We start from the raw sequence: 13,614 nt of genomic DNA, 5'->3' as shown, positions 1-13,614 counted from the left end.
AGCTACTACTTTTTGCGCAAGCTTGCACTCTGTGGCGTGTCTATGGATTTTTTTCATGATTTTTATGATATTGTATGATTTGTGCTTATTCTCTTATATATGGAAAATAAACATTAAAACACCTGCGACTGCGGCTTGTATATGAACAAAACGGTATTTTACCCTAATCTTAGCTGCTGCGGTTTATGGTCCAGAAATTACGATAGTTTGTACAAATTGCTAGCCAGCACCGCACAGAAAACCTTGAGCTCAAATACTTTTTTTTTAACCACTTCAGTCATGTACGAGTACAATCCAGCGCTGACTCGAGTGAGAGCCCGAAACAGCCTTGCTTCCTTGGAAATGAACTGCGCAAACAACGTCTGCCCATTGTGCCTAAGCGCTTACAATGATGCCATTTAAGAGCGTATTGATCCGCCAGCGCGGGGTCAATCACTGGATCAATGTTGTGTGTGTCGGTCAGCTCAAGGGCTGGTTGACTGTGTGAGTGAATGGATTGATGAATGGCTGGATGGATTGACAGAGAGACGGAGGAGTCCAAGGTTGGATTTGCGGACCATCGGGGAGGAAAATCAGTGTCGGGTCTATACAAACATGAACTTGTGAGGTGCTGAAGGTCTCAATCATCTGGGCTTTTCTTGTGTGTAAAATGTTCTACCCTTGAAACGGATGTTTGACGTTTTCCTCTGGCAAGCACAAAGTCAATATTCTATGTCATAAAACAATCTTTGGCTTATTGAGCAAGCTTTCAGTACGGAATGCAGAGCACATTTATCAAGGTCATCATTTTCACCTCAAAATATTGGTTAAATTGGTTTGGAGTAAATGGAAGGCAACACGATGGTGTGGTGGTAATGGACAGTACATTGAACAAAAATTTAAAAGCAACACTTGTTTGGGCTGAACACAGAGATAAAAAAAATAAAATAAAATAAATCCCTCAAATTGTGTTCACAAATCTGTCAATCTGTTTTAATGTACTGGCTTTGTTGTAATTAAACATACCTAATTTCCATATGGAGTCAAACAGTTAACCATAACTTGTTTTCTTTCTAAACTTTTCATTCTTATTCACCATTGTTTGTTTTAGATCTTGTTTTGAAACTCGCCTTGCTGAATTCTGACTTCTCTCCTGATTTCCTGAGCTTTCACGATATATATTCATTTCAAAGAAATACTTTCCCCCAAATGGTCGACTATAGTACCGTGTTGACCTTTCATATTGTGGAAACATGAATAGAGTGATAAAATGCAAACATTTTTGTCATTAGCACACCCCACTGGGTACATTCTCCTTATTTGTTTATGCCAGACTTGATTGACCTAGTTACCCGGCTCTTGGCAATGCAACACTAAAGTATAACACAATGCAAGTGAAGAGAGGTGTCGAGCCTTTATTATTCCTCCTTATGAGACATGCGAGTAAACACGCACGCCTGCGCATGAAGCGCTGATCATCGGGGGAACGGCTGAGGTCATGCCTCGCGACGACGGGAGTACGGGGAAGGAGCTCATTTGATATTCTGTGAGAGATGTCAATTGTGCCCTCAGTGTATCTCTATGGAAAAATTGTAAATAGAGCCTTTGTAAATAGCTCCTCACTCTGCCAATCACCCTGTCTGCTCGCTGCAACGCGGCATTAAAAATTGATCCGTAGCCACGCTAGGGTGAAATGCTAACATTGCTGCCAAATGACTGATTAAAAAGGAAAACCTTTAATCTTTGCTTAAAAGTGTCTTCTGCCTTGGCATGCCTTTCCCCCTGTGCTCCTCGATCTTCCAAGGCTGTGAGGGGAAGGGGTGGGGGGGGGGGGGGTCGCGGTTGGAGGGGAAACAGGGTCATGCATCATGTAGAGTCAGCGATGTACAGTGATATGGCTCCAGAGGTGAGGGATTTAACTAAGAGCAGATTTCGGAAGCAACACGCTCCGCTCTCTTTGGAATTTAACCCCAAGCCAAAAGGTTAAAAGCGCGTTTGAGCGTCCCGTCAGAGGCAAATGTGTTGGCAGCGCCGCTAATGGTGCACAAAAAAAATTACCATGCAAGGAATAGCTGGATGGTGTTGACAATGCGGCATGAAATACACTTTGCTATGCCTCACGTTTGCGAAAGAACTGTCTCTGAATGCTCCATTCCCTCACCAAAATACTCGCATTGCACTATTACGAGTGCCCTTTTTACTGCTTGGAAACATTTCCCCTTGAAGGACGGGAATCAACCTCTATGCCGATATTTCTTTTTCTGACTAAGTACTACTGTACATTACGATACAAAAGATTGAAAATAATCACATTTTCTATTGGTTGGTTGGTCTTTCTTTAGTCCTGTTTTTGTTGAGGTATGACTCAGATTTAGTTTATGAGAGGTAGATAAAGATCTTCCCGATACATTTTCGTGACCATCCATGCATAAATAACATCAAACATACAAAAATAAAAAGTCAACTTTCCTTCAATATATGCCAGGCCATATCAGACATCTGCAGCCTTTGCTTCGCTCAGTGCGTGAGAAAAAGCGACAGTTGTGGAACGCCAACTTGTAGCTGCTTCACCATACTCTGAGCATCTGACAGTTCCTGGCCAAAAATAACATCATCATGCTAGAGCATGACTTGGCTCTCTTTCATTTTTTTTTTTCTCCCCTTTCCCCAATCTCAAGAGGTCCATCCCGTTTCAAGATGTGGATGATACTGGTCCTGGAACTTTTCTGACACTCCAGTCTAACCTTGAATGCATCAAAGTGTTGCTGATGTTCTCTTCAAGGACCTCTACACTGCAGCGCTCACCCAAGCTCCCGCCCCCCTCGTCTCTCTGTCATTCAGGTGTTTACTGTCATTTATACTCAGGGTTTTGTATAATCCTCTCACCACACCTGAGTGCTCCCCTCTTCAGTGTCACTGGATTTACTCTCTCCGCCCGTCTCCTTCTGTCTCGCTTCGCCTCTGCTCCAGTGCGCATCCTTTTTTTTTTTCCTTTCTCATTCTTATGCACACGTTGTCATTTTCTTATGTAAATAACCACGGATGAAAAAAAGGACACTTAACAGACATTTAAAATTTTACACACACCGCCTCCCCGCGTATGTTTTCAGTCATCCTCATCAGCGGGCTCGTCTGCGGCGCGAGTGTGTTTGCCTGTAGCTGTAAATTAGAGGTTGTGATTTAACTCATTGAGACAAAAGAGAAAGACAAGGAAGCATTAATAAAACAAATGATTTGGAGAAGGTGAAGAACAAGTGAGGGGATGAGTGGAGGGGAGGGGAGGGCAGGGGAGGGTGGAGCAAAGGCAGAAATGGGCCAGTCTGTATTTCTGTTCTACTTTCACGCGGTGGCGGCGGCGGCGGGAGCAGCTTTATTACCAAGTCTGTTTCCAGAACAGCTCGAGCATGCATGCTTATTGATTGAGATGGTGCTCGTGCACAAATATGCAAATTCATGTGCACGATGATAACATTATTTGTGTGTTCCAGAAACAGTGCTTAAATTATTTACGCCCAAAGCCCGCTAATTAGTATCAAGATTTTTTTTAAATGGGGTCAATTATTGCTACGCCATTCCATGAACATTTTTTCTTTTGTGTCAAAAGTCTGTACTGTTGTTACATGCTGCCGCTTCAGTTTTTGGATGCTACACCGACGCACAAAATTTGGTGTTCTTTGGAAAACAAATTGATGTCAGTGCTTTTCCCTCGTTGACATTATTCATATGTTCTGTAAGAAAGCTGATGAGTCACAAACGAGGGGGGAGAAAAAAAACTTCGACACTCACATTGCCGACAGCTGCTATTAGAGTTAAGCTCCTTAATAAGACCAATTATCATTTTACTGTGCAGTAATGAAGGCATCTTAAATAGCAATATTTCTTCAACACTACACTTACCGAGATTCTACTAAATAGATAACTTCTCAAATTGTGACACTTAAAAGAAACGACAATCACCCTTCCCGTCTCGTCTTTTTAAAAGTGATTGTGTACACCTAGAGGCAGTATTCAATCACTTTGATAGGATTAAATAAGCAGCAGTCTATGAACTATTTGGCAGGCTTAAGGTATGACTTCACTACACCGCCACAAGAAGATTTGAGGAGCTCAAAGTAATACGAGAAGACATAATAGCCCAAATCCGGCCACAGTCGGTTTTGCAGATCAAGATTATTTACAGTGTCATCGTAAAGATATCCCACTGAGATTGTTAGAATGTTCGCTAGTACAATATGTGACTGTTTTCATCGAAATCCAGAAAATTTAACCGAGCTATGAAGTCTGCTGTCACGTTGATTTATTCATTTTCTCCGTACTGTATGTCTTTGTCTCTCCAGGAAAAATCTGGAAGCCATAACCCAAATTTGTCCCAAATTGTCATGAGTCCCATGCTCCGACGCAAACCGAGACCTCCTGGGAGACGTGCGGGTTCTGCAGGATGGGAACGTGTCCTCTTGTCACGGTCCGCGTGTGAGATTACGGTCCGGTTTGAAATCTCCAGTTTACAGCGTCGTGATTGCAGTTGGACTTTGTTTCGCCAGCTTTACCTCAAGCTCAAAGAAATCGGTGAGTCAGTTCTAGTGGAATTTTCGAACATTGCCAAAACATAATGAAGTTTTCTAATGGCACTTATTGTGTAGAGCTGACTGCATTTTTTTTTTTCTTACAAAAACCTTTCCCCCTGTGGGCAATCATTGAGCCACTGTGGCGAGGACAACCTCTTCGAACAAAAAAAAAAAAAACCTTGAACAGAACCAGATTCAGCGTGGGCAGCCATCCAGTAGTGAATCTGGAAAAAATATCATCTTTTAACTTTGAAGCTTCACAGTATGTCAAGTTGCATGTGCGACTTGAAATCAAGATATACGTTCCAAAAAAAAAATAAAAACAAAAAACCTAAACAGCGGCGCCAATACAGAAGCAACTCTCAGATGATGTGCTAATTGGACTCAAAATGAGGACAGTCGCACCATAAAACACTCCAGCCCACTTCCCGCTGATGTGGCAAATACTTATGACCACCGTCCCAGTCATCACTCATGACCTTTGACCTAATCCCAAAGCCGCCGACTGTTAAACTGACCACACTCCAGATGACTGATTTCGTCCGGCGCTGATGACAATATAACGCTTCCAGTATGTTGTTTATTAAAAACATAAGCAAGGCAGCCCAATCCCAGAGCCCCTCCAGATCTTGGCCCGTTGTAAGACATTTCACGGTGGAGTGCTTTCAAGGCTACGCATCTCCGTGGCAGGAATCACATGTTCATGCTACTACGGCTCTGCTCACTGTCAGGAAATTGATTTGTTTCAGGGATAAGACTCAATGTGATGAGGATGTTGGATCGTTACAAAAAAAATAAAAAAATCCTTGGAATTGTGCAGCATTGAAAATGAAGTTTTCATTAGGGTTGCTCGACTCAGACTGAGATGTCTTTTTTTTTAATTATGTTCATTAAAACCGTCTCTCAATTCATTCTATTGCAGCTTCTGTTGTAGGTGTATATAATTTGTCTCTGATAGTTTTTCATTTGAGCGTGCGCTCCATATTCTGCTCAAAGCTGAATATGATGGCTCACAACTGAGTTTGTGGGCAATTAGTTTCTTCATTGTTGTCTCAATTGTAGAATGAACATTGTAAGTTTCCCACAAGTGCCATTTTACAAATAGTTTATTGTTGTTCAAAGTCCTAAATCCTGTCGTTTTATTGACTTTAGTGCGACAAACAAGGTTAGAACATACAACTCTGCCTATTTTTGTGACAAATGTTCTTCACAAGTCTGTAGTCAGTTTTATTCACTTTTAGGATTATTTGTGTTAAATTATCATGTATTTTGATGAATCCAGTCATTTTCAATTCAAAAAAATGTCCCCTGTTCCCCCACATTTTCAGGGAAAATATACTGTTGAATATTTATCAGTATTTTCTAAAAAAAAAAAAAAAATGTATTTAATTAAAAAAATTGGGAGTTTAATTCCCCCGCCCAAAATGCGTTTCATTGGGCATCATTTATAAGTGAATTTCTGCTATATTCAATCTATTGATGTTGTCAGGGTACCAATTTTATGAACTCATATCTTTTAGAGGTTCGTACTTTGTGAACGATTACAATGAGCGCTCTAGCTGCTCCGAGTTGTCAAGAGTACATCATTCTGAGGCAATTTCCCTCATTGTCTCACAGTTTGTTTTGGTGTGTGCGAGTCAGTATAGGTTGCAGCCTCCTTGCCAATCGATTCAAGGTGATAACTGTCGATTAAACACCCTGAGCTGTGCGCTAAACTTAACCTCGGGGTGATTCCAACCAACCCCTTGCGCGCACACACACACTTACCTGTCATCCATCAATACCTCCACGGCGGCAGCCCCTATTGATCCCCCCCCCCTTCCCCCTCCCTCCAGCCAACATTTTTCACCCCATAGCGTACAACACGAGGGCCAAGCCGACGTTCATGCAGGTTTAATTTCTGACAGATGTACAATAAAGTCCGAGTTATTATTTAACTCTTCCGGTCGCGGTGCGCGCTTTGATTTAGCACCCCGGGATGCGGGATGAGTTACAGCTGACGCGCACAGTCTGCCTGGGCTGCAACGGTAGGCAAGCGGCTTCATAACTCAGCTGCCAAATGTGTAGTTAGTCAATCACTTGATCTGTAATCACAAATGCTGCCAGAAATTACATGAGTGATGAGCTGTAATAAAAGCACTTACTTTTCCTGCTCTGTCTCTTAAGTGTTATTGGCAGACCCCTCTCTCCCAGGAGGCCGCGGCTGTGAGACAAAATCCCGATATAAACTGCCTCATTGGTCCCTGCCTCTCTCTGTCTCTCTCTCTCTCTCTCTCTCTCTCTCTCTCTCTCTCTCTCTCTCTCTCTCTCTCTCTCTCTCTCTCTCTCTCTCTCTCTCTCTCTCTCTCTCTCTCTCTCTCTCTGCTCTACTGTACATGTGAGTGACTGCACGAAAGTCGAATGCAATTTTTTATATTTTTTTTATTTTTTGACATTGTTCCCTCCATTGTGGGATTGCCTTGCTTCGGGACAAATGATCCTCACCGGAGTAGAGACAGCCATCCACGCCTCAGTCATTTATAATCTGTAATGTCTGCAGAGGTGGAAGAAAATACAATTGAGTGAGGATGACGCTCTTTACACACACGCCGCACTTGTAATTGGCCGTTAAAATGAATGGCTTTTGGTAAATCGGACAACTTTTTCAAATTTATCTTTCCCGCTAAATTCAAAATAAATAGACGCTTGGTGGTTTTCCTTATTTGATCGCTTCGGATATTGAGCACTTTTATTGGAGTTTGGTTTTATTATTTTGGCTGAAACTGGTCGCAATTTTGAAGCGAAACTGAATTTAATGGAACATTTTTAGAAAGCCTTGATAGCTGAGTGGGTAGAACCTGTGACATTGGGCATCTGGGCTCAGATTCTGGTACTCAGCCCGCCCACAGAAAGGATTGGCGTGCATCAGGACGTGTAAGAACTGTGCCAAAAATATGTCAACGACTTTCTCTGACAGGCGAAAGTTGCTTTTTCCTCTTCAAAATCTTGACCCGACATTCTCCGCTCACCTCCACCCCCCATAGCCGTTGGCGTGACATTTTTATGGATACGAATCTCTGTAATAATTACACATTCTTGCTATTGATCAAGCCTATTGATGAAATCATATTTTAGTGGGTAGTTCTGATGATTTGACGTATAGCAGCATAAATCTCCCCTCGCAAGCGGCTGCGTTGGATCTCCGACCGCAAAGTGATTGATGCCCCCCGCTGATAAACACGAACGAGCACTTCTATCGTTTCTATCTGTTGCTTGAACACGGCGGTATTAGTCACAGGTTAAAGACAGACAGACAGAAGTATAATCATATTCATATCTGTGCTTCAGCCATATAAATAGATGATCGCAAGGGATGGATGACAAGTGCTTCCCGGCCCAGCTCATACGCTCGAGCTTGGCTGTTTATGGAGTCAGTGACCATTTTATCGTGATTTGTATTGTCAGGCAGGGCTTGATCTGCATGCTGGTAATAGATTCTGATGCGGTTCAAATGCCCTGTAGTGAAGGCCAAATAGAGACAAATGTGAGACATAGGAATGGAAGCTTTGCTCTATGTGAAGCGTGTTTTTGATGTGTTTGTGTTGCAGCCCAGGGAGCCGAACGGCTCGGCTCGCCGGATGATCGCTGAAACTTTCAGTGTGGTGAAAAGACAGAGATCAATCTTCACAAAATAAACATACTAAAATGAGATTCGATTTGGACTTTCTTTCTGCCCGGCAGCGGCAATATATTTGCGAGGAATCGTATTCCGATGTACTCCGATATATTGCGATTTATTGCGATGTGCCTTCTCTCTGACAAAAAAATGGCAAATACTGCCCGACATGTTTTATTGCAGTAACATTTTGGTTTTACGAGTAAGGATTTTCATAATTCTACAGTGTATTTTTAATGTTGATATGAATTTTATTCCTAGTCTTGTAACAATTGACAAACATTTCCTGAAGAAACACGCAACGTTTCGGCTGTCTCAGTTGCTCTTGAAATACAGAGCAAAAGGAAATCATCGGCAAATGTACGTCTACTAGTTCCTTGTTGCGGTGCATTATCACCTTTTGATCTCGCAGTGGGAAAACATACCATGCGAGGAGAAAGAATTTATTACTGTTGAAGGTAAGGAAAACAGGCCCGATATGCTTTGGGTTAAAAAGCAGTAGATTAGACCGTGTTTCCATTTTGGCAAGCGTTGCAAGAGAATGTTTTCTTTTTGGGGTTTTCGGCTCGATTCAGAACCACTTGGGGGTAAAAAAGCCTATGGTGCGCCACTGACGGCTGTTTTTCACATTTGAGTTGGTCAAAGGGACATGGGAAACATTCATGTTCAAGGGGTCTGCGAAAGTCGAAAAGCCGGAACATCCAGTTAAATCGCTGGCCCCGTCAAGACCCCCACTACTTATGCAAAAACGCTGGACGGCCTGTCTGACTTCAACTTGGTAAAGAAATTGATTGTAATCGGGAGCGATTTGTTTGATCAGAAAATCTGCTGGGCCCTGAGATATTTTCTGAACTGAGTGAGGGTCAAGCTAGAAAACTGATGCTGAAGCAGCGAATGCCAAAAATGTTGAGATCTGCTAGTGCGAAGAAACGAGCATTTGATGTACTATGATGGAATAAACAGTGTTGCTTTCTTCTGAGAAACTTCAATTCTCAGTATACATCGGAATCAATACAACCTCTCTGATACAAAATTCTGAATTCAGTCGTTTAATTTTGAGTTTAATTTCACTGCACCGTCATTTTTTTTTCTTCAGTATTTTCATGATTAATTGAATGCTGGCTCGGATAGCACATGATTGATAGAGTATGGAATCCATTCGTGGTGCATGGCGCATTACTAAAAGCAGACTGCTGACTTTCAACATATAACTACTTTTGTAGCGCAGCTAATATATGAAATATATATATATATATAATATATGAAATGCTAATATAGAACAATACAGCCAGTGTGCTCCCCTGAGCTTGAGCGAGAAAGCAGAGCAAGAAAAAAAAAAAAAAGGAACGTTTTTAATCTGAACAGGAAGCCTACGCTGGCGATTCGCTGTGACACGGTGATTGATATGAGTGAGGAGGGTATTTACCGAGGCTGACGGCATAGGAGCGGGACAGTGTTTTCTTCCCATCCCTACGCTTATCTCCCTCCATAAATCACTGCCAATGGGATGCATACAAAATGTGGATGAGCAAATGTTGGATGGCTCAGAGTCAGGTAATTCCACTTTGACCTTTACATTTGGCATTGGTCACTGGTGCTAAATGCATTTCCCTGACCTTCCTTGACCTTGAGCTATTCATATTTAAAGGCTGTGAAGCAAAGTGCTTACAAAGTAAAACAATTCCGAACACAGAGTAAACGGTAATTGGAGATTCGGATCTGACGTGATGTCATTAAAAATATCAAATAAATAAGGAGACAATTTCCTTTCTCCATGTCTCATTAGTCTATGTCTTTATTGCTGTGATTCCATTACCCCCTGGCCAGCGGCGCTCCATGTTGCCCCGTGTCCTTGCTAACCTTTGACTCCAGCCAGTGCTTGAAAGGTTCTGCACTTTGCCCTCTCCTATTTGACCCGTCTGAAATATACCTTTATAATTGCCCCCGTCGCTATCAAACGCACATACGAGCGGGTAGAGGTTGCGGGGGGGGGCTGAAGTCTGCCCGGTAACCTCCTGGCCTTATGTTCATCCATCCTGCTCGGAGCCACACAACAGACCTCCTCCCCCCACCTGCAATCCCATACTGTATTAGTCTGCATGTCAGCATTATCGATGGCAGTCTGGAAATATTTTATTGGTCAGTCACAACCTTTGACTGGGGCAATGCAAACACTAACTCCCCTAAAGCCTCCTATTGACGTGGATATATATATGTGATCAGATGGCTAATTGAAGTATAGATTCAGAATGACCATTTGGTTTTGAACACCGCAAGGTCACCGGTGCTTTTTGCACTTTGCATGTGTACGATCAATAGGCAAAACACATATTGAGCGCCTCAGAAATGGAAACGAAACACTGATATTGTGTAAAAAGCAGGGAAGGCTCGATGCCATTCTTTCATATCCGATACCTGTACCAATACTGCAGCCTGGAGGATTGACCAATTCCTTGATACTGCCATCTGAAAGCATGTTGGAAGAATTCTGAAGAAGTAAAACACACCGACATCTGGTGTATTTTATTTTACAGACCGTTTGGCGCACAGTATTATTACTTCTCTTCATCAGAGGGAGTAAAGCATGCACTGAAGCACCCACAATTAAGATAAGGCCCAACCGCAGCTGGACAATTACCTGCCAACTAACCTTTTCTGGAGCTACTTAAGAACCTAAGGACCTCTGTGGATTGACGCACCCTTGGTTGAACAAGCACTTCAAGAGGGCGAGGAGAGCAAGCCAAGGTTTGAAGATATGAAGAGAGTCGAGAGGTACACAGAATGAGAGAACTTGAGAAAAAGTATGACGAGGAGATCACTTAATCCAGCTTCTGAGAGGGGAATTTGTAAGACCTGTTGGTGTCAGACGTGAGGAGGCTTTGTGGAGTTTTTACCCGTGAGGAGCCATCTTAGCAAGGGGATCGAGTGGAGCACCAGGTGACCAGTTGTGTGTCCCCAAGCATAACATAAAGCTTTGTCGACACTGTTGTGATGGATCGCAAGGACCTGGCGAGATGGTCCTGCAGCAGAGGTCATTATCACCAATGTTGAACGATGTCATGGCAGAAATTTGGAGATAAGCAGTCACAGCAGTGTTAAATTATTCCCAGGTGAAGTCGGACATGAACTCCTAATTTCTGTGAGAATGGTTGTTAACAGAGAATACATTTTTTTTTGTCACACCATATACGGTATGTGCAATTTTAATTGAAGGATTACAAGTTCGGTCTGCTACATTTTGTACTGCTACAGTATCCACCCTGGTTTAACAAGAGTCACGGTGTTCCCATTGTACCCTGCTTTACAATCATCTGCTATGATATCTGATACCAAAATACCCCGCAGGGAAGCCACAGCAAATCGACAATGGATTAATGGATCTGGTCTTGCTCATAAATCTCCTTGGGATTGGAAAGCATTTGAGGACAGTTAGCCTGTAGTGGTGTGCTTAATGTTACCGGCAGTTTGGGTTTCCCATCGTTCAAAGTCGTGACAGCCTAGTAAAGATGTAGCAACATCTTATGGCTGCGTTAAATCAGCAGATGTCGGGAAATTGTAAGCTTGCTTTGTCGTGAGCCGTAACATCACTTATTTGTTTAGAAATGACTTGCTGCTTAACACGTATAACTAACATGAAGCAACAAGCCAGGGGGAAAAAAAATGATCCTTCAGCGTCAATGCACCCGTTTTAAGGCCTTACCGTAGATCACGGTGGTTAACGGTTAACTGTTCCTGCCCCTTCCAGACATTGCTGTCATTACCAATTCATTGTGAGACCTGAGAGCAATGTGTAAGTACGGCAGACTTATGGCAGGAAGGTCTCCTCTGATTCGCCAGCAGTGCGCAATCATCGCCAGATGAGTAGAGTACAGTCTGGTTGGCGGGGAGGGTTATTCGCTGCTATTTTTACAAAAAATGGGTTGATTTGTCTTAGGCCATTACCGTCTATTACAGCTGCGAGTCTTGGAGGAAAAGGTGGGAAACGGCAGACGCTGGCATTCTGCCTAAAGAGAAATCAATGAAACAAATTAATCCTTCGCAGGCTGCGGTGACACAGTAATCCATCATTCAGGGGGCGCTTTTACGCACTGAATCGGTGAGTGAGGCAGAAGGATGGAGGCACCGGGGGTCGGGAAAAGAAGGGGGAGGAGGGGGCTGGGTACTCGGGGTGGAGTGAAGTGGGGCCGATGCCCTGCGGAACGAGGGCAGACATCCACACTCCAAAACATAGCCGTAACCGTGGGTGGTGGCAAGGAATCAAGGAGCTTTGAGGACTTTTTTTTTTAAACATCTTTCAGCTGCCTGCGGACACGGAGAGCTGAAGGCAGAGGGAGGGAGGGCGGGAGGGACAGAAACAGAATCTGCTAATGGCGTCACGGCTATAACTTCGACATTTGCCTTCACGCCTATCTCCTCGTTTGTCCGCCGCTCACTTCCGGCTTCAACTTTGAGCTGTCAGAGCCGAGTTATTTATTTACATTGGACACGCATGCGTGCAGGAAACTGACCGCAAATGGCCAACAGTGCAAATCATAGTGTAGCATTCATTTCATGGTACCGCACTGTTTGGAATGGTAAACCTTGATCTAGTTTGTATTCCCACAACTTTGTCCCAGTAGCTGCATCAGCTATGTAAATAGTGTGACATCATACTAGGAGGAATGTTTAATAAGAGGAACAAGTAAATGGAAGATGACAATGGAGTACTAATATTTTGGTTGTGAGTTGCATTTTTCTTTCAACTGTAAATGGATCTTAATTTGAGTAAAGTTCTCGTCACAGAGTTAAGATGACTGTTGAGTTACTGTATTTTTAAACGATAAGGCATACCGGATTAAAGACACAGTTGCAATTAACAGGTCTATTTTTGCAATTTTCCATTTTCTACAGGGCACACTGGTTTTTGTGCAATTGTGTGCATTAGGAGAATCAAACTTGTTCAGCTAATGAGTCAAACTTTCGACTTTAATTCATACATATCCATTTTTGAGAACATTAAAAAGCTTTAAATGCACCTCATATTACAAAAAATACGATATCGTTCTTATGCGGTATCGACATTGTACAAATAGATCAGTAAAAACCTAATCAGTTATTTTGTTTCCCTTCACAGCTTTTGGGATCTGAGGAACTCAACAAAAAATGACTCCTGCGTTGGGGAAACCTGCGCTTAAGACCGCTGAAAAAAAATTCACAAGCCCCTGTGCGCTACATCTACTACGGAGTGAAAGTCATTTCAAATATGGAGTCTTTTGCATTCCTGATTTACAGCAATATCCAGATGTTACAAGGATCTCACAACAGAGACGGCCAAAAAATTCTTCAGGCATCTATCATTTTAATAGACAGTCGACTACCCATACCCTGCATCGTTGTTCGCCACATTAGATCTCGCATCCATCAGGAAGCCTTTGA

This window comes from Syngnathus leptorhynchus, chromosome 4 (assembly GCF_054491065.1).
Source record: "Syngnathus leptorhynchus isolate UIUO chromosome 4, UIUO_Slep, whole genome shotgun sequence".
NCBI lineage: Eukaryota > Metazoa > Chordata > Actinopteri > Syngnathiformes > Syngnathidae > Syngnathus > Syngnathus leptorhynchus.
Note: the sequence above shows the minus strand (reverse complement) of the source record.